Here is a 20,624-nt window from a genome sequence, read left to right as displayed (position 1 = left end):
AAGGAACCACAAGAAAGAGGAAACAAAACAAAACAGAAGGAAACAAAAAAGCGCAAATAGTAGGCTTCAATCTGCATTCAAACTCCATAGTTTTTTCTTTGGATGTGGATGGCATTTTCCAGCATGAGACTTTTGGAGGTGTCTTAGATACTTGCATTGCTGAGAAGGTCTAAGTCTATCAGTTAGTCATCGTACAATTTGACTGTTACTGTGTGTGTTTTCCTGGTTTTGCTCACTTCACTTAGCATCAGTCCATATAAGTCTTTTCAGGTTTTTCTGAAGTCAGCCTGCTCATCTTTTCTTTTTTCTTTGTTTTTTTTAAATTTATTTTGATTTATCAACAATCACTTCTGTAAGCTTTTGAGTTTTAAATTTTTCTCTTCTTCCCCATGGCGCGCAATCTGATATAGGCTATACATATACATTCTTCTTAAACACATTTTCATGTCAGTGATGTTGTAAGTAAGAATTAGAACCAATAGGAGGAACGACTAGAAAGGAAATAAAACACAACAGAAGAAAAAAGTAACAAATAGTATGCTTCAATCTGCATTCAAACTCCGTAGTTCTTTCTTTGGATGTGGATAGCATTTTCCATCATGAGGCCTTTGAAGATGTCTTAGATCCTCATGTTGCTGAGAAGGGTTAAGTCTATCAGTATTAGTCATTGCACAATGTGGCTGTTACTGTGTACGACACTCCTCCTAGTTCTCCTCACTTCACTCAGCATCAGTCCATACAAGTCTTTCCAGGTTTTTCTGAAGTCTGCCTGTTCATCATTTCTTGCAGCACAATAGTATTCCATTGCATTCATATACCACAGCTTGTTCAGCCATTCCACAGTTGATGGGTATCTTCTCAATTTCCAATTCTTTGGCACCACAAAAAGAGCTGCTATAGATATTTTTGTACATGTGGGTCCTTTTCCCATTTGTATGATCTCTTTGAGATACAGCCCTAGAAGTGGTATTGCTGGGTCAAAGGGTATGCACATTTTTATAGCCCTTTGCACATAATTCCAAATTGCTCTCCAAAATGGTTGGATCCTTTCACAACTCTACCAACAATGCATTAGTGTTCCAATTTTCCCACATCTTCTTCAGCATTTATTAATTTTCTGTTTTGTGTGTTGGCCAATCTGATAGGTGTGATGTGGTACCTCAGAGTTGTTTTTGGTTTGCATTTCTCTAATCAATAGTGATTTAGAGCATTTGTTCATACGATTATAGATGACTTTAATTTCTTCATTTTTGACCATTTGTGAATTGGGGAATGGTTTGTATTCTTATAAATTTGACTTAATTCTCCATATATTTTAGAAATGAGGCCCTTATCAGAGATACTGGTTGTGAAATTTCTTTCCCAGTTTTCTGCTTCCCTCCTAATTTTGGTTGTATTGGCTTTGTTTGTGCAAAAACCTTTTAACTTAATGTAATTAAAATTATCCATTTTCTGTTTTGTAATGTTCTCTATCTCCTGTTTAGTCATGAACTCTTCTGTTCTCCATAAATCTGACAGGTAAACTATTCCTTGCTCTTCCAGTTTGCTTTATAGTATCAGTCTTTATATCTAAATCATGAACCCATTTTGACTTTATTTTGGTATCTGGCGTGAGATTTTGGTCTATACCTAGTTTCTGCCATACTCTTTTCCAGTTTTCCCGGCAGTTTTTGTCAAATAGTGAGTTCATATCCCAGAAGCTGGAGTCTTTGGGTTTAACAAATAGTAAATTACTATAATGATTGACTGTTGTATCTTGCATGCCTAATCTATTCCATTGACCTACCACTGTATATCTTATCCAGTACCAAGTAGTTTTGAATTATAGTACAATTTAAGATCTGGAATGGCTAGGCCACCTTCCCCTGCATTTCTTTTCATTAGTTCTCTTGATATTCTGTACCTTTTGTTATTCCAAATGAAACTTGTTATTATTTGTAGTTCTATAAAATGATTTTTTGGTAGTTTGGTTGGTATAGCACTGAATAAGTAAATTAGCTGTCATTTTTTGCAGATGATATGATGATGGACTTAGAGAATCCTGGAGAATCAAGTAAAAAACTTCTTGAAATAATAAACAACTTTAGCAAAGTTGCAGGCTATAAATAAACCCACATAAATCATCCATATTTCTATATATTACCAACAAAGCCCAATAGTAAGAGATAGAGAAATTCCATTTAAAGTTATTGTAGACATTATAAAATATTTAGGAGTCTACCTACAGAACCAACTGAGGAACTAAAATGAACACCATTACAAAACACTTTTCTTTCACTATTTTTTAAAAAAATTCTGAATTTAAGAAATAAAACAAACATTTCTGTAACAAAGTAGAATAGAAGAGGACTGCACATGAAACTGCAAATCTATTATGTATAACTTGCTTTTACTTTTAAATGTATAATACAGTTATCATGCAATTTTACCCCTCTCCACCAAGATGACTACCATTAGATACAAATAGTGTGTATGTGTGTGTGTGTGTGTGTGTGTGTGTGTGTGTGTGTGTATAAATACATACTATACATACTTCTATTTATTATTCCTTTCTCTGGATGTAAGTAGTATCTTTCGTAGGTCCTTTGTAGTTAAATGGGGCATTTATGATATTCAGAATTACTTGTTTGCTCAAAGATATTCTTAGAATAATATTGCTGGTACTGTATATAATGTACTCTTGGTTTTGCTCATTTCTCTCTTCATTATTTTGTGCATATCTTTCCATCTTTTTCTAAAATTATCAAGCTCATCATTTATTAAAGCACAGTAGTATTTCATCATTATCATATACCACAATTTGTTTAACCATTCCCAATTTGACAGAAATTCCCTCAATTTTCTTTTCTTTGCCACCACAAAGAGAATTTCTATATTTTAGAATACATAAGTTCTTTTCCTTTTTCTCTTGTCATCATGGGAAATGGACCTAATAGTAGTAATTGCTGGGTCATAGGGTATAGGCAGTTTAATAGTTCTTTGGGCATAATTCCAGAATGGTCCAAAATGGTTGGACCAGTTTATAGTTCCACCAATAGTGAATTAGTGTCTCATTTTTTCCACATCCCCTCCAACATTTGTTGCTTTTTTCTTCTATCATTTTATCCAGTCTGATGGGTATAAAATGACATCTGGAAGTTGTTTTAATTTGCATTTCTCTCATCAATAATGATTTAGAGCCTTTTTATATGACTGTAAATTGTTTTGATTTCTTCATCTAGAAAACTGCCTGTTTATATCCTTTGACCATGTATTAACTGGGGAATGACTTCTATTCTTACAAATTTGATAATGTTTTTTATATGTTTGAGATAATGAGACCTTTATCTGAGAAAGTGTCTATAAAATTTTCCCCCCAATTTTTGTCTGATCTTGGCTACGTTGGTTTTATTTGTACAAAGCCTTTTAATTGAAACTATCCATTTTACACTTCAGAGTGCTCTCTATCTCTTGTTTATTCATAAATTGTTCATATATAAGTCTATTACCATATGTTCCATGTTTTTCAAATTTTCTTATAATATCTCCCTTTATTTCTACATCATCTATCTGTTTTAATCTTATCTTGGTAAATGGTGTACGGTATTGGTCTATGCCCAATTTCTGCTACACTGCTTTCCAGCTTTCCCAACAGTTTTTTATCAAATAATAAATTCTTATCCCCAAAACATATGTTTACACTTGTCAAACCTAAGGGGCTTAATAAACAAATGTTTGTTACTTACTCAATTCTTATTCACTTGGTACTTGATATTGATAATTAGCTCTTTGTCCTAGATATTCTCTTCGCTCTTGGGTTGATTTCTTGGCATTATACTTCTCTTGATCTTTTCTGGCTTTTCATTCTTTCTCTCTCTTTCACTGGCACTGACTTATTCTTTCTCCCTTCCTAATATTTTATCCTTCACCTTTCATCTCTCCCCTTTTTACACTCTTTTCTTTGGCAGTCTTGTCTATTTTCATTGCTTCAGTTATAATCTCTTAATTAAAGAAGCTTGCCTCTCTAAAAGGTGCTTAAGATCCTATATCACTTCTTATGAAGTTGGAAACTCTAGGGTTTTAGGCAAGGTACAAATGACAATTGAAGACTTGGTCAGTGTCCATAAAATATTTAATGATTTCATCACTGTTTGAGGCTTAAATTTAGCATTGCCAAATATTGTTTGATTTGGACTATGGCATAGGTTTGTCATTCTGTGTAGTAAAGTAATAATGTAGTATATCTTTAGTTACATTATTATGGCAATCAAAGTTCAAATGACATTTTTTGCCTTTAATATCTCAAAGAATTTAGAATTTGGAAGGTACGTTAGAGGTCATCTGGTCCAACTTCCCATTCAATGTAGAATCCTCCATGTGTGCTCAGACAAATAACTATCTATTCAGTCCTTTGTGTTAATAGCTTCAGTACCAGAGACCTTGTTTCTTTCAGTTGGATAGTTCTTTTCAAGAATAGCAAGCTGTTGATGAATGCAAATGATTTAAGATTTAGGCTTAATTCTGCTCATTGGTAGCGGAGATCTGTGAGGCCCAATTTACACCTGTTTCTTTAGTCATATAAACTTCATTGTGACTTGCTAGAAATTTTGTAGTGGACAGGGTTCAAGAGAATAATTGCCATGTTAGGCATAGTGGTCTTATGAAAAGGATATTTCCCAGATCTCCCTTTCCCAGCACTGTTAATCCCATTGGAGAGAGGGAAAGAAGCTATTGCAACATTGCTTTGTGCCCTACATTTTTTTCTGGAGAGGCAGCTTGAATGGATGAATATACAAAATTTGGCTTTATATTTCTTATAATGATAAGGTATGAGAAAATCAGAATAGAGGCTGCTGGCTTGAAAAGTAAGGCATCGTGACATGGAGTGGAAAAGTATTAGAGTGTTTACTGTGTGAGTGATGAGGAAGGATCAAATTTTAATTCAGTTTTGTAGGCATTAAATATTTTCTTTGTGTAGATGAGGACAGGTGGTATAGTGGGTAGAGCACTAGGCCTGGAGTCAAGAAGACCTGAGTCAGATCGTGCCTCAGACACGTACTAGCTGGGTGACCCTGGGCAAGTCACTTAACCCTGCTTACCTCAGTCTCCTCATATGTAAAAAGAGTTGGAGAAGGTAATGACAAAACACGTCAGTATCTTTGCCAGGAAAGCCCCAAATGACATCATGAAGAGTTGGACATGACTGAAAAAATGATCAAACAACTAGGTAGAGCACTGTGCTGGGTGAAGCACAGTTTAGCTGGGATATAATGCTTTGTCTCTTGGAGTTTACAATCTAAATAGTAATATTTGCCTTGTAAAACTAGTAATTTTGAGAGTCTTTACTGTGTAGGGGTGGAATATGACTATGCACTTTGAAAGGATTGCAGCTTGGAGGTCATGGTTGTGCCTAATGGTTGCAGAAGCTAGAAGCCAAAGCCTGGAAGTAGGTGGAGAGAGGCTGGCACTTGGAGGGTTCTTAATAGGATTCTGTTGAATGATGCATGAGACTCTGGAGTTCCTCTTATGAATGTTTACAGGAAGAGCTGGGAAATACTTTGGATTGATCAGGCTTCCTTAGATCACTCAGCCCTGTTTATATTACTACATTTCAGAAGGAGCTGGTGAAATTGGAGATTAGCCAAAGAAAAACAGCAGAAATGATGAAAAGTTTGGAGAATATAGGTAGTATTGTTGAGTGACAAAAGCACTGAATAGTTTGGAAACCCAGCTTCTAGTTGTTTCTTTGGTAGAACCTGTATGGCCTGTAGGAGCAATTCACCTAGGCCATTTATTTCCCATTTATAATATTAAGTTGGTTTTGATGGAATTTAGGCCACTATGATTTTATTCATACAGCATGTATGAATATAACCTATTAAACAAAAGGAAAAGAGATAATCTAATTAGAGCCTTTTAAAATATGATAGGTTATTTTGGAACTGGTGATTAGTTGTTCTCCGTAGTCAAAGAATATAAAATTCAAGGGCTTAGCTGGGTTTGAATTATAACATATAAAGTAATGTTGCTGTTGCAAAAGGAGGCTCTTTAGTAAAAGTACCACAGAGTTGTGGACTGCCCAGTGTACTCATGCAGCCCAGGCCAAATGGAACAGGCCAGATCTAGCCATTTTTTTTTTATTGCAATGTTCATGTACTCCTTAGTCATGTTTAAAACTGTGTTAACATTTTTAATAGCCTCCTTTTTTTTTTTTTGCTGTGACATTGATTCCATTTCCCGCATGAGTTCTGTGGCTTTTATTGCACAATTATGCAGAGCCTTTTATTTTTTATCATTATTTTTCTCTCAAACTCCCTTCTCCCAACTTCCCTAGTACTGTTCAGAGCAATACTATCCTCCTAGTCTGTCAAGGGTGATCTAGGTGTCATCCTTGACTCTTCACTCTCTTCCAGCCCATATTCAATCTTTTGCCAAAGCTTGTTGATTTAACCTTTGCAATATCTCTTGGATATACCTCTCTCTCCTCTGATAGTGCCGTAATCCTAGTGCTGTCCAGGATTATCCCTGGCCATTTTCCATTCAGCTGACAAATTGATTTTTCCTAAAAAGCAGGTTGGACCATGTGTTCTTCTTCCTTCTCCTCAATAGCTCCAGTGGCTTGCTGTCACCTCCAGAATCAAATACAGGTTCTCTGTTTGATGTTCAAAGCCCTTCATAAACTCTTCTCACCCTTGTAGTCTTCTTACACCTTATATTCCCTGCTGGGGGAATGCTCTTTTTTTTGGGGGGGCCCGCGGAATTGGGGTTAAGTGACTTGCCCAGGGTCACACAGCTAGTAAGGTCAAGTACTTGGTCTGAGGCTGGATTTGAACTCAGGTCCTCCTGACTTCAGGGCCAGTATTCTATCCACTGTGCAACCTAGTTCCCCCCGGGAGGGGAGTACTTTTTGATCCAACAATACAGGACTTCTTGCTGTTCCTTGAACAAAATGCTCCATCCCTTGGCTCTGGGCATCTCTCTAGGGCTATCCCTCATGCTTGGAATGTTCTTCCTCATCTCCATCTACTGCCTCTCCTGGCTTCCATTAAGTACCAAATGAAATCCTACCTAAAGGCAACCCAACCCCTCTTAATTCCAAGGCATTCCTTTTAATTCCTACTTTTCCTGTGTATAGTTTATTTGTACATATTTGTTTGCTTGTATACCCTATTTGATTGTGAGATCCTTGAGGGGGGCAGGGACTGTCTCTTCCCTCTTTGGTATTGCCAGCTCTTAGCCCCATGCCTGACATAATAGGTGTTTCATAAATACTTTGTGACTGGCTTTTGGGGAGTTCATATGTCCTGTTACAGCAGAATTGACTGTAATAGGAGATGTTGGATGACCTGTTGGAATCTCTGTATTTCAGAGTTGGAATGGATTTCAGCTGCTGTCTAGTTCATTCTGAAAAAGAATTCATATTTGATGTATCTGATAAGTGGATACTCAAATTTTGATTGCAGACCTCCAGTGAAGGAATCCATGACTTACTAAAGCAATTCATTCCACTTTTGGCAACTCTTTTTTTTTTTTGTGAGGCAGTTGGGGTTAAGTAACTTGCCCAGTCACACAGCTAGTAAGTGTTATGTGTCTGAGGTTGTATTTGAACTCAGGTCCTCCTGATTCCAGGGCCAGAGCTCTATCCACTGCGCCACCTAGCTGCCCTAGATTGGCAACTCAAATCTTCGGAAGATTTTTTTTTCTATCAAAACTAAATTTCTTTCTTTGCAATTCTTCCTTCCTTCCTTTCTTCCTTTCTTCCTTTCTTCCTTCCTTCCTTCCTTCCTTCCTTCCTTCCTTCCTTCCTTTCTTTCTTTCTTTCTTTCTTTCTTTGTTTCTTTCTTTCTTTCTTTCTTTCTTTCTTTCTTTCTTTCTTTCTTTCTTTCTTTCTTTCTTTCTTTCCTTCTTTGCAATTCTTTCTTTCTCTCTCTCTCTCTCTCTCTCTCCTCTCTCTCTCTCTCTCTCTCTCTCCCTCTCTCTCTCTCCTTCCTTCCTTCCTTCCTTCCAATTCAGGGTTAAGTGATTTGTCCAGGGTCACACAACTAGTAAGTATCAAGTGTCTGAGGCAGAATTTGAACCCAGGTCCTCCTGACTCCTGAGCTCTGTCCACTGCGCCACCTAGCTGCCCCCTCTTTCCAGTTTTTTTGTCTGCAGTTCTTAGCAGTTTTGCCCTCTTGGGGTTAACAAAATAAATTTAATCCTGATCTTCCTTCATGTTATAGTTGTTCAAATTACAGCTTCTATCATATTTTCTCTAGGCTAAGCAAGCATCCCAATTCTATAGTATCATAGACCTAGAGCTGGAAAGTTGGAGGCCTTCCTGTCCAAACTCTAATTTTATGGGTCAGAGACAGATTCAGGGGATGTGACTAGTCCCACACTATGCAGGTAAGAGATGTCCCAAGATGGCTGAGATCGAGCGGGTGGCGCAGTGGGGAGAGTTCTGGCTTTTTGCCTTCATTATTACCTTTTCTAGGTATTCGTTAACTATCTCCTGAATATGATGTTCTCATAATTTTCAAGGAATCAAAGTCCTTCACTGACTTAGGGTTTGTAGACTTTTTTTTTTTTAAATTGGGCTTTGCCCTTCTCTGTTCCTTTCATTCTCCTGGTGGTTTGTGAAAATCACTTTGAAATGTTCAAGATCTTCCAGAAGGATTTCTGTGGCAGGTGGGAGGTGTTGGACTGGATATTTGACCTTCAAGGGTCATTTTAGCTCTAGTGATTCCAGTGTCAAAGCTGTAGCTAATAGCAAAATCCTCTTTTTTTGGGGGGGCAATTGGGGATAAGTGACTTGCCCAGGGTCACACAGCTAGTAAGTGTCAAGTGTTTAGTCTGAGGCCGGATTTGAACTCAGGTCCTCCTGACTTCAGGGCCAGTGCTTTATCCACTGTGCCACCTAGCTGCTCCTGCAAAATCCTCTTTAAAGGAAGGAAAGGAAAGCTTTCTAGAAACCAGTGATTAAGTCAATGATCTCTGAATCCATAACAGTTATGCATATGAACCACTCTATATATTGCTGTGTGACAGGTCTGGTTTTGTACTCGAACTTCATACATATGATGTGTTTTTCAACTAGATTGCATACTTTTTGAGGGGAGAGGTATATTCGTATTTTATCCTTTGTTATCTCCCAGTGTGCCTAGCCCAATACTATCCTTACATTGTCATTTAATATATCTTGTCGATTAACCTGACAATTGCTTTATTTATTTATTTATTTGCTTATCTATCTATCTATCTATCTATCTATCTATCTATCTATCTATCTATCTATCTATTTTTTGCTTTTTGGTGAGGCAGTCGGGGTTAAGTGACTTTCCTACGGTCATACAGCTAGTAAGTGTCAAGTGTCTGAGGCTGGATTTGAACTCAGTTTCTCCTGACTCCAAAGCTGCAGCTCTGTCCACTGCTCCACCTAGCTGCCTCAGTTGATTTGTTTCAAATGAATATGTGGTACTGTAGAAGGCATTTGACAAGTGGTAGAATTTTAATGATATGATTTAGTTATTTGTAAAGGTATTCCTTCAGTACTTAGGAAATCTGTACCATGTAAATGATTTCAAGAGCTCATTAGCCTGGGTACTTTTTTCTTCTGGTATAGAGTCATATCTTCTTATTACATGTTATTCTTTTTTATGTCTTTTAATAGGTTGTCACATAGACGATCTAGCCAACAGATTTGAGGCTTCATCTAGTTCCTTTCATGTTTTGTGAATACTAGTATAGTACCTTGTCCCTTATTTTTAATATATGATCAGCTCATTTCCTTTTGTGATCAAATGTGTCCTTGATATGATTTCTTTGTATTGGTTATTTGTATCTTTGTGTTGTTTTACTAAATTAAAAAAAAATTTCTACCTTTTGTGTGTTTTCTTGGCTTTACATAAGTCTATACAGTTCTCTAATATGTTTCTCAGTATTCTTCGTATTTGTTATTCTGCTTTGCAGAGTGTTACTCAGTTACGTCTGTATATCATTATCTGTTTAGCCATTCTCTAATCATTAGGCACATGCTTTGTTCCTGGCTATTGGTTATTACATAAATATTTTGGTACATATGGGGCCTTGCACATAGTAGGCACTTAATAAATGTTTGTAGAATTGTATTTTTAAAAATTTCTTTATTAAGCTTTTGGAGGCATAAACCTAATAGTGAGATCATTGAGTAGCTCATATAACATAATTCTTAATTGTTTTTCAAAAGTCAGACCAGTTCACAGTGTGACTAATGGCAAAATTGTGTGTCTTTTCTCACATCCCCTCTAATTTTTTTTCTTGTTTGAGGCAGTGAGGGTTAAGTGACTTGCTCAGGGTCACACAGCTAGCTAGTTAGTGTCTGAGGCTGGATTTGAACTCGGGTCCTCCTGACTCCAAGGTTGGTGCTCTATCATTTGCGCCACCTACCTGCCCCAACCCTCTGATTTTTTTTAAAAGCCATTTCTGCTGACTTTATGAGTTTGAGGTGATAATTCAGAGCTGGTTTAATTTTTATTTCTTTTATTAGTGATTCATAACATTTTCCCATTGGTTTGCATTAAAAAAAAAATCACCTCCTTTGCTTATCTGCTGGGAAATGGTTCTTCCATCATATAGTTCTGTTAATTCACTATAGGTTTTTATATTTGTATTACATATTTGATACAAAGATTTTTCTCCATCTATATATTTTATTCTAGCTGTTGAATTTTATATAACTGAAATGGTCTCTTTCATCTTTTATAAACTACCATCCTGATCACAGCTGTAAAATATTGTTTTCTCTCTGATGTTTTGTTGTCATTTTTTATGGTGTGACTTTATTATAAATCATTCGTCAGTTTGGATTTCATTGTGGTTATCAGTTTGTTAAACATTTGTTAAGTACCTACTAAGTACCAGAAGCTGTGCTAAGTTCTGGAGATATGAAAAGAGGCAAGAGAAAGCTCCTGTTCTCAAGGAACTTCCAATCTAATGGGCAAGCCAGTGTTCAGAAAGTAATATGCAAAGCTGCCTAGAAGATAGGGAATAGCAGAGGGGGAAGTATTGGAAGTGGGAGGAGGTGGAGCTTTTTGGAGAAGGTAGGATTTTATTTGGTACTTAAAGGAAGCCAAGGAGGTCAGTAGTCTGAGGGGAGGCAGGAGAGCATTCCTGTCATGTGGGACAGTGAAGATGGAAGGCCTGGAGCCGAGAGATGAGGAGCCTTGTTTGTAGTACGTGGTTTAAGTTGATTTTTCTTTTTCTTTTTGTTTTTCTATTTTGCTTTTTGGTGAGGCAGTTGGGATTAAGTGACTTGCCTGGGATCACACAGCAAGTAAGTGTTAAGTGTCTGAGGCTGGATTTGAACTCAGATCCTCTTAACTCCAAGGCTAGAGCTCTATCTACTGCACCACCTAGCTACTACTTTTAAAAAATTGTTGATTAAAAATTTTCCCACTTAATAGTATTTTAATTTTTCTAATTATATGTAAAGATGGTTTTCAGCATTCACTTTTATAAGATTTTGAGTTCCAATTTTTTTTCCCTGCCTCCCCAAGATAGCAATCCATCTGATATACATGTACAATCATATTAACCATATTTCCACATAAGTCATGTTGTGGAAGAAGAATTGGAACAAATGAAAAAATCACTAGAAAGAAAAAAAAAGAAAATAGTATGCTTTCATCTGCATTCAGACTCTGTAGTTCTTTCTCTGGATGCGGATAGCATTTTCCATCTTGAGTTAAATTGATGTTATAAACCTACTTTCCACCAAACTGCTTTCCGTTGTTCCCAGAAATTCTTGTGAATCTTGTTCTTTCTTCTTGTATTTACCGAACTTTTGAGTTCTTACTTTTGAGTTCTATTTTCCAATCTATTATTTTTTGTTGCTCACATCTGTTTGATGAGTGAGTTTTGTCCACTTTTATTTGAGATGATGATTGTTTTTTCTCTTCATCAGATACTTTTTCCCTTTTTTTAAGTCGTTACTAGATCCCTGTGGTTTGTTTTGCTTTTACCAATCTGATACTAACATTCTTTCACCTCCTTTTGCCTAGTCCTGGTGTAGATTCTCTCAATCTAATATTGTTTTCTTTAGATTTTATTCTCGTATTTTTAATCTCTCATTTTTGTATCTAAATCTTTAGACATTTTTCAGTTTGCTCACTGCTGCAAAGAGATTAAGCATCATTAATTCTAAATTATCTTGTCTCCTGGTTGCATTTTAAAATTATTCTTTGAGACTACTCTAAATTTCTGTATTGATTTCTGTCCTTATTTCCTCCTTGAATTACCTTTTTGCTCTTTTAAGACTCTTAAGAGGTATATTTATGGTTCCATTAGGGAGTTTGTGCTCATTGTTAGTGTCTTCTGGTGTTACTGCATTGCTTTATTTTACTTTGGTAAATTTTGGTCTTGGATTCTGATTTTTCACTAATTGACTTTTCTTTTGCCCTTACTTATAAATTATGATAAACGTGATATGATAAACATGGCTTGAAGACAGCTAGTTGTAGAGTGGATAGAACACTGGTGCTAAAGTCAGGAAAACCTGGGTATGAATTTGGCTTCAGACACTCGGCTGTGTGAACCTGGGCAAATCACTTAACTTCTCTCTGTAACAGTTTCCTCATCTGTAAAATGATGATAATAATAGCACTTCCCTTGCATGGTGGTTGTGAGGATCAAATGAGATAGTATTTGTAAAAATTGGTTAGCATAATGCCTGGCACATAGTAGGCATTATATAAATGTTTATTCTTTTCCAACCTCCCTCTCTTTAAAGTTGTATTCAGTTGATGGAACATGTAGGACTAGGAACCAGTATGCTTAGGGCGGTTAATCGAATCACCACAGGGCTCATGGCCTCAGTAGCATTCCAGTGGTTTGCTTACTTTTTGGGTTGTGTCCTAATGCAGTTTGGTTTGTCAGCATATCTAATAGCAGTTAGAGAATTGTGTGTCTTAAGATTATGTGGACTACTGGTAGTTAAAAATTCTCAGTGGAAAGTATACGATGGTAGGAGTATTGTGCATCAGTTTCCTGTGGTTGCAATCTTGCCAACTTTGATGGATTGTCATAGCAAATTTTCTTAAAAATAATGGTATTCCTACTGTTGGTGAAACTATGAAATAATCTAAACCTTCTTGAAAACAGTTTGCAATTGTGGAAGAAAAGTCACTAAAAGTCATACCTTTTGACCCAGAAATGCCAACGATGGGCCTGTGTAAAGCTATCTATCTAAAAACACCTACGTATGTACATACTTCTGTACAATTTATACAGTGCTACAAAGGAGTCAAAGACAAAGAAGAGGCCAACATGTACCAAAATATTCGCAGTATTCCTTGTGGTAGCAAATAACTAGAAACAAAGTAGTTCCTTTTCAGTTGGAGAATAGCAGAATAAATTGTCTTATTTTATAATGGAATATTATTTGAGCTATAAGAAACAGTTAGTATGAGGAATTCAGAGAACCATGGGACGATTCATATGAACTGATATAAAGTCAAGCTGAATTTGGAAAACAGTATAAAAAGTGACCACAATAATAAAAGCTAAAAGACCACTCAAGCAAAGCCAAATAGTGTGTAGTCGTCGTGGCCAGTCTTGTCCCTGAAGAATTGGAGAATTGTGTCTCTTTGCTTCTGTTGGGGATGTTGATGGATGTGTACCTGCAGAGGTGTAATGGTAAATATATTATCTCATACAGTCATTTTGCTTAACCATTTTTCTTTGTTTTAAGGGATGACTCATTGGGGGTGTGAAGGAAGTATATTAGGAAATGACTGATACAAGAACAAAAGGCATCAACAGCACAACCCCCCCCCCCATACTGATGATTTCTTCTCTCTTACAGATAAGAAGTCTACAGAGAAATTGAAAGGACATTAAATAAGAATATCTACTTATCAGGTATGATCTACTATTACTAGTAGGAAAAAAAACCAGTGAAACTTAGTTTCTCTCTGACTGTGGAATTAATTGACATGTGGGCAGACAATTCAAGAGGAAATGTGACAGAAGGCCCATTTGTTGGGAGGGCAAGGAAGGAAGAGGAGAACTCTCTCCTCCTGTTCTAGACGTATGAGTGTTGTCTAACTATGTGGTAACCTGGGCCCACACGTCCAATGCAGTCTTTCCCTTGGCTGCTCAAACACTGCCTCCAGTAGTTTAGCAAGTGTCTAATTGTGGAAAAGCTGTGTTACTCTAAGTATGTGCCAGAGGAAAAGGAAGGTCTAGTGGTAGCCCTCACTTAGCCAGGACCTTCCCACAAGTGAGCTAGTTACACTTCAGTATGTGAAGAGGCTGAAACTCAATGGATTTAGTGTTTGTAACTTCTTAAACCTTGAAATACACATGTTAGCAAAGCCATTATTGAACAAAATTAGGAAATTATTATGTCTAGACCTGCATGAAAAGGTAATTACATAGCCTTGCAGAGAAGGGACCAGGATCCAGGACCAAAATGACATCGTGTTTTCATCCTCTAGGAAAAATCAGTTAACATGAATTTTATCTTGTTTCCTTTCTCTTCAGTTTATGTTTCTTCATCCTTTATCTCACTTGTGTCCCAACACAGAGAAATGTGAGCATTAGGTTGTGTTCCTTTTTTACTGTCTTATAGTATCGTTTATTTTAAACCTGTTACTTTTTTGAACTAAAATAGAGGAAAAATAATTTCGTATTGATTTAGCTCATGTTGTTGGGTTCTTTCAGTCGTGTTTGACTCTTTGTGACCTCATTTGGGGTTTTCTTGGCGAAGATACTAGAATGATTTGCTATTTCCTTCTCCAGCTCATTTTATAGCTCAGAAACCTGAGGTAAACAGGGTTAAATCAGGGTTAAGTGACTTGCCCAAGATCACACAGCCAGTAAGTGTCTGAGGCTGGATTGGAACTCATAAAAATGAGTCTTCCTGATCACAAGCCCAGTGCTCTATTCATTTTGCCACCTAGCTGTCCAGTTTTTATTTATTTAGTGCTTAAAAGTTACTTAGCACTTTATTTATTTGATATTTATATATTTGATCTTAGTAACCACTTTAAGAGATGAGTACAAATACTATGGTAAGAACATTCTTTGTTTCTGTTTACTTAAATGTATTTGGGTCTGGATTTGTAATTTCATTGGTGTGGGTCACTCCTGGTATGGAAACTCCCTCTACCAGCACAGATTGGCAGTTCACCATTAGCTGCCATTTTTAGAGAGTTGCCTGAAACACCGACAGGTTATGACTTGCCTTTGATCATAAACTGGTGTATATCAGAAGTAAGAATTAAACTCAGGTCTTCCCGACTCCAAGGATGGCACGTTACTATCCACTGCACTATGATGCCTCTCCTAAGTGTGTGCACACACATGTGTATACATGTACACAACACTCTTCAATGTACATGTATGTATGTATGGTGTATATGTATACACATATGCACACATCTGTAAAATAAAAGAATATGCTAGTAGATTTTGCGTAGTGAGAGAAATCTTTAACCATCTCGTTAGAGAAATATTTGAAACTTTTTATAAAGTAAATAAAGAGTGTGGCCTCAGAGCCAGGATACAGACTTTGTGACCCTGGTCAAGTCACTTAGGCTTCCTTTTGATCTAAGCAAGTCTCTGGGTCTCTTGAGTTACAGAGAAAATACTGATCTGCTAATTAATAGAGGAAATTTCCTTCTCTGGGATTTTATGTCAATGAAATCATAGCTCTATTTCTTATACTGTCCTAATGTATCAAAAAATATTTCATACACTAGGAGAACTTGGGTTTGTTTTTTAACTGGAAGTTAAAAATAGGAAAGGAGAAGAAAAATCCCTAAAATGTCCCTAATTAAGACGTTCAGGGTGTGATAGTCTCACTTGTCTCTTTAAATTAGTCTCTGGTTGTCATCCAAGATACGAATATGATGTTTGTTCCTGGACCTTCTCCCTCCCAGTTTTGAACAACTTATTTTTGCAACAAGGTGAAGAGACTGCCGGTTGATTGACCCAAATCCAACTAGTTCAAATCTGGCAGTTGTTCCCTCATCCCACAAGGCATAGACTGTTGACTCACGTGGCATATAGCCAAACTGCACAAGAAAGACCATATTAGGAAGTTTTCATTTTGAAAAAAGCAAGGGAGAAAAAATGGAAAACTTATAAGTAGTGGTTAGTATGCTAGGCCTCATACAGATTACATGAGACTTAAATCCTGTCTTTGTAAGCCTACACAATTCTATGTTGTATTTACTTAATTATGGGGTGGCAAGACAGTAGATATTGGGTCTGTTTTTAACAATTATAAATAATAGCTTTGTTTCTATATCTTTTTTCTATTTTTCTTTTTTATTTTAACAGTATTTTAATTTTTTCCAATTACATATAAAGATAGTTTTTTCAACATGCATTTTTTAATGTAATTTTCAGTTTCAAATCTCCTCCCCCCTGCCTCGGCCCTTGCCAAGAGGGCAGGCAATCTGATACAGGTTATACATGCATATCTTCACTTTTGAATATATTCCCTGCAATTCTCCTCTCCCCCATGCACCCCATATAATCCTTTGTAACAAAAGATAAAAAACAGAGGGGAGAAAACATTTTAGCAAAAGTAATCAACACATTAATTGACTCTGATGTCATACACCATATTACCTTCCTAAGGTCCTGGACTTCTACAAAGAAAGGAGGCAAAGGCATTTTCTCTTTTCTTTGGGTCCAAGCTTGATCACTAAAATGATGTGATATTCAGTTTTCTTTCTTTCTTTTTTTTTCTTTCCCCAGTTACTTCTTTGTAGTCACTGTGTGTATTGTTTTACTGGTTCTGCTTCAACTCTGCCCTTATTCATATATGTCTCCCCATAGTTCTCTATATTCTCCATATTTAGCCTTTCTTGTGGTGTAATTATATTCCACTCCATTCATTTACCATTTATACATTTTGCCATTTCTTAAAGATGGGTATTTATGTTGTTTTCTGTTCTTGCTACCACAAGAAGTGCTGATATAACTATTTTGGTGTATTATGGGGCCTTTATTTTTGTTTTGGACTTTGTTGGGGTATACACCTATCAGTGAATTTCTGGGTCAGAGGATGTAGGTATTGTATTTACTTTTTAATTCCAAATTACTTTTCTGAATGGATAAGACTAATCCATAGCTTCACTAGCGGCTAGACATTAGTGTTTCTTTCTCTGTGCAAGTCCCTTTAACATTAACTATTTCTTTTGTTGTCTTTGTCAGTTTGTCTGCTGGAGTTGTTAATTTTAATGAAAATTACAGTAGATTGTCATGGCAGGCTTACATTTTAACAGGGCCAAATGTGAGTCCTTATTAATTGATAGCCAAAAAGAGAGGACTGTTCGTCAGATTTCAAGTTCAAAACCAAACGATTTCCATAATGTCAGGGGAGAACACCATAATTCTATTTTGGAATTCCTTTGGCATAACATACTATAAATTTGGTCAGCTGACATGCAAACAGTATGACCTCTGATTTGGACCTTGGATTGGTTGAAACTAGCACCTTAGAAGAAATTAGACACAGTAGATACTTTTATTTTACTTTGTGTCTGTTTTCATTTTAAGAATGAAATATTCCCCAAGAGTAGCTTCAGTCTCCTGGATTGAACATTCAGAAAGAATGGTAAGAGATGATTGCATATCCCTTGAAGAGCCAGGATTGAACTTTTATGTTGTTAAGTCATTTCAGTCATGTCCAACTGTTTGTGACTCCATGTAGGGTTTTCTTGGCAAAGATACTGGAATGGTTTGCCATTTCCTTCTTCAGTTCATTCTACAGATGAGGAAACTAAGGCAAACAGGATTAAGTGACTTGCCCGCAGGGTCACACTAATAAGTGTCCGAGGCCAGATTTGTTAATTAATTAATTTTGATTTATCAACACTTATTTCCATAAGCTTTTGAGTTTTAAATTTTTCTCCCCCTTCTTCCCCACCTCCTTTCCCAAGATGGCACAGAATCTGATATGGACTATGTTGTAAGGAAGAATTAGAACCAATAGAAGGAACCATAAGAAAGAGGAAACAAAAAACAAAACAGAAGGAAAAAAAGAGCAAATAGTGTGCTTTGATATGCATTCAAACTCCATGGTTCTTTCTTTGGTTGTGAATAGCATTTTCCATCATGAGACTTTTGGAGATGTCTTAGATCCTTGCATTGATGAGAAAAAGGCTAAGTCTATCTAAGTTAGTCATTGTACAACTTGATTGTTACTGTGTATGTTCTCCTGGTTCTGCTGAGGCCAGATTTGAACTCTGAAAGATGAGTCTTCCTGACTTGAGGCCCAGCACTTTATCCACTAGCTGTCCCTGAATCTCCATGCGGTATCTCCCCTATAAAATGAGTAAAAGAAAAATATCTTTTGCAGATGGTCAAATTTCCCATCTTTTTCCTTTGGCTAATATGCAAAGATGCTTGCCTCATTTATTTCAAGCTGGTATTTTTGGAATTTTGGGGAAATGATCATTCCTTTTCTTTGATTCTGCTCTATGATTTTTCCTTACTTTAATTGCCCCATTTTTCTAGTTCCAACTCAGTTACTATGTAATCTGTACTACTTCATGACAGTTTGTGTTTTTGTTTTGTTTTGTGGGCACAGTATCATTTTCATAGAATCTCTGTTCTGTCACTTCTGGGTGCATGTCTAATGAAGTGTGAAGAATGAGCATTCAAACTGCATAGCTGTGTAACCTATAAGTATTAGAAGGCTGGTAAATTCATTATTTTTCCTTCTAGTCAAGTGGTTTTTAAAAGCGTATTTGAAATTTTAAGCTTAGAGAAACTTCAATCTCTCAGGAGGGCTCTTTAGTTTGATGCTCACATCCAGTATCTTCTCTACTGCCCCAGTATCTCTGGGTTACATTGGGCATGTAGATAAAATGAATTTCTTATCCCCTGAGTCTTGAAATTTAAGACATCCTTTCAGTAAAGAACTTCTTTTAATTACATAACAATCGCTTTTTTTTTTAGTTTAGGACTTATTTTAATTTTGTCATAATTTCTACCTTAATATTAATCATAGTATTTTACATAATATCCAGTTTAGTAGTTAGACATTCTTAAAGGTTTCTAAAGTTGTTCTCTTTTATCTTGTCTTGAATTGATCCAAGAATTTGAATGAATAGGGAACAGTTTGGACTTATTCAGGGGGTTACTTGGTCTTGATTGGTTTCATTTGTTTTGGAGTTCTCTGTTTTCATGGGGGAGAAAAGTGTTGCATGATCTTTGATAATTTGTAGACTAAGTTTTCCCTTAACCCTGGGAATTTATAACAATAGTGAGATTGGCTGGAGTAAATGAAATGAGATACACTAGAGCCTTACAGAAATAATTTAAAAAAGGAAGTAACATTAAACACCATTTAAAACAGTTTATTTACTGTTTTATTTACTATTTACTGTTTATTTACATCCATAAAATATTTTTAACATCTTTCGAGTCCCTTCTTCATAATCAATGACTTTTTGTCAAGATCATGGGTATGATCACATCATAGTATTTTCAATTTGTCTCCTGATCCTTTTGATTCTGCTTTTTTCTCATAATTGTCCATATTGTTTATAAATAGTAATTACATGAATTTATATCAATTAATAAATAAATATAAAATAAATACAAACAAATATACATTATATTACTGTTTTACATTCCCTCATGGTTGTACATTTAGATTATTTATATAGTTTTTTACATGTATGTTTAATGTTTCCATTAAGATCTTTGAATAGATAGCTATTATTTTAAAAGTTAGTGTTAATCCACAGAAACTCTTATCATGACCAGATGGAACTTTAGTAATTGTATGAAAAGAATTGGTGGCAAGTCAGGTTTTTCAATCACAAACTGTATACAGAGAAGATATCAACATTAGCATGTGTGAATGAGGAGTATGTTTTAGTTATTGTCCCAGGTGTTCATAGATAATGGTTAAGTGAGAAGTTGTCCTTGAGCTTAGTGATTTTGCTAAATCAGTGACCTCTTGACCAAAGTGGTAACTTCCAAGTAGGAAAAAGATGTGTGGAGAATCCACTTTATATTTTATTGGAACATCAGCTCCTATTCTAGCTACTATTCCCTTTACAGAATACAGTCATTGTGTTCCTTTAGTACTATGTGTCTTAGTCATAGTTCCAATTAAAATGATTATTTGTTTAGAGAATGGATATATAAGTACAATGGCTGTTGGCCCACAGTGGCCTCTCCCTTCCTCCATTCTGGACTTCCTGCTTGCATTTATGAAGATGAAAATTGGGACCTAGTTATTATTTAATTAGAGAAGGAAAAGAGATGTCAGAAAATTGAGTTCTTGCTATGTTATAGGTGTGATTCTGGACGTCAGAAAAGTATCCTTATCCCTCTGTGTTGAAAAGAATTGTTTTTTTTTCATACTCTTCCTAAAGGAAAGTTAAACCTGAAGTGTGGCTCAGTAGTTTTCATTGCCGAGAATGTTCCTTAGTTTCTCATTCCATCAAGAGAAGGCTAAGCTATGAATTTTTCTAGAACTGAAAAGATAATATATTAAGATCACAAGTAATTTGAACTTGACTCTAATAGTGTGATTAAGGAATGAAGTTCCTTGAGGTCAAAGCCTATTTAGGCTTTCTTTGTTCAGTCAGTACAGCACCTGGCACATAGCCATGTCTCCATTTCTCACCAGGCTGTACTGTGGACTTCTCTTC

General features: G+C 36.1%; 1 protein-coding gene across 8 annotated transcripts in view; it reads left to right on the top strand.

The window, feature by feature from the left end:
- MAP4 (microtubule associated protein 4) overlaps positions 1-20,624 on the top strand; it is a 245,428-nt gene that overhangs the window by 53,468 nt on the left and 171,336 nt on the right. For all 8 annotated transcript variants that reach the window (XM_078152460.1, XM_078152459.1, XM_078152462.1 and 5 more), the window contains one exon: positions 13,802-13,857. The gene's annotated coding sequence lies outside the window, so the exon portion shown is untranslated. The remainder of the gene's footprint in view (positions 1-13,801; positions 13,858-20,624) is intronic.

This window comes from Phascolarctos cinereus, unplaced genomic scaffold, assembly GCF_003287225.1.
Source record: "Phascolarctos cinereus isolate Bilbo 61053 unplaced genomic scaffold, phaCin_HiC Scaffold_4;HRSCAF=312, whole genome shotgun sequence".
Lineage (NCBI taxonomy): Eukaryota > Metazoa > Chordata > Mammalia > Diprotodontia > Phascolarctidae > Phascolarctos > Phascolarctos cinereus.
Note: the sequence above shows the minus strand (reverse complement) of the source record. Positions and strands in the feature narration are given on the sequence as shown.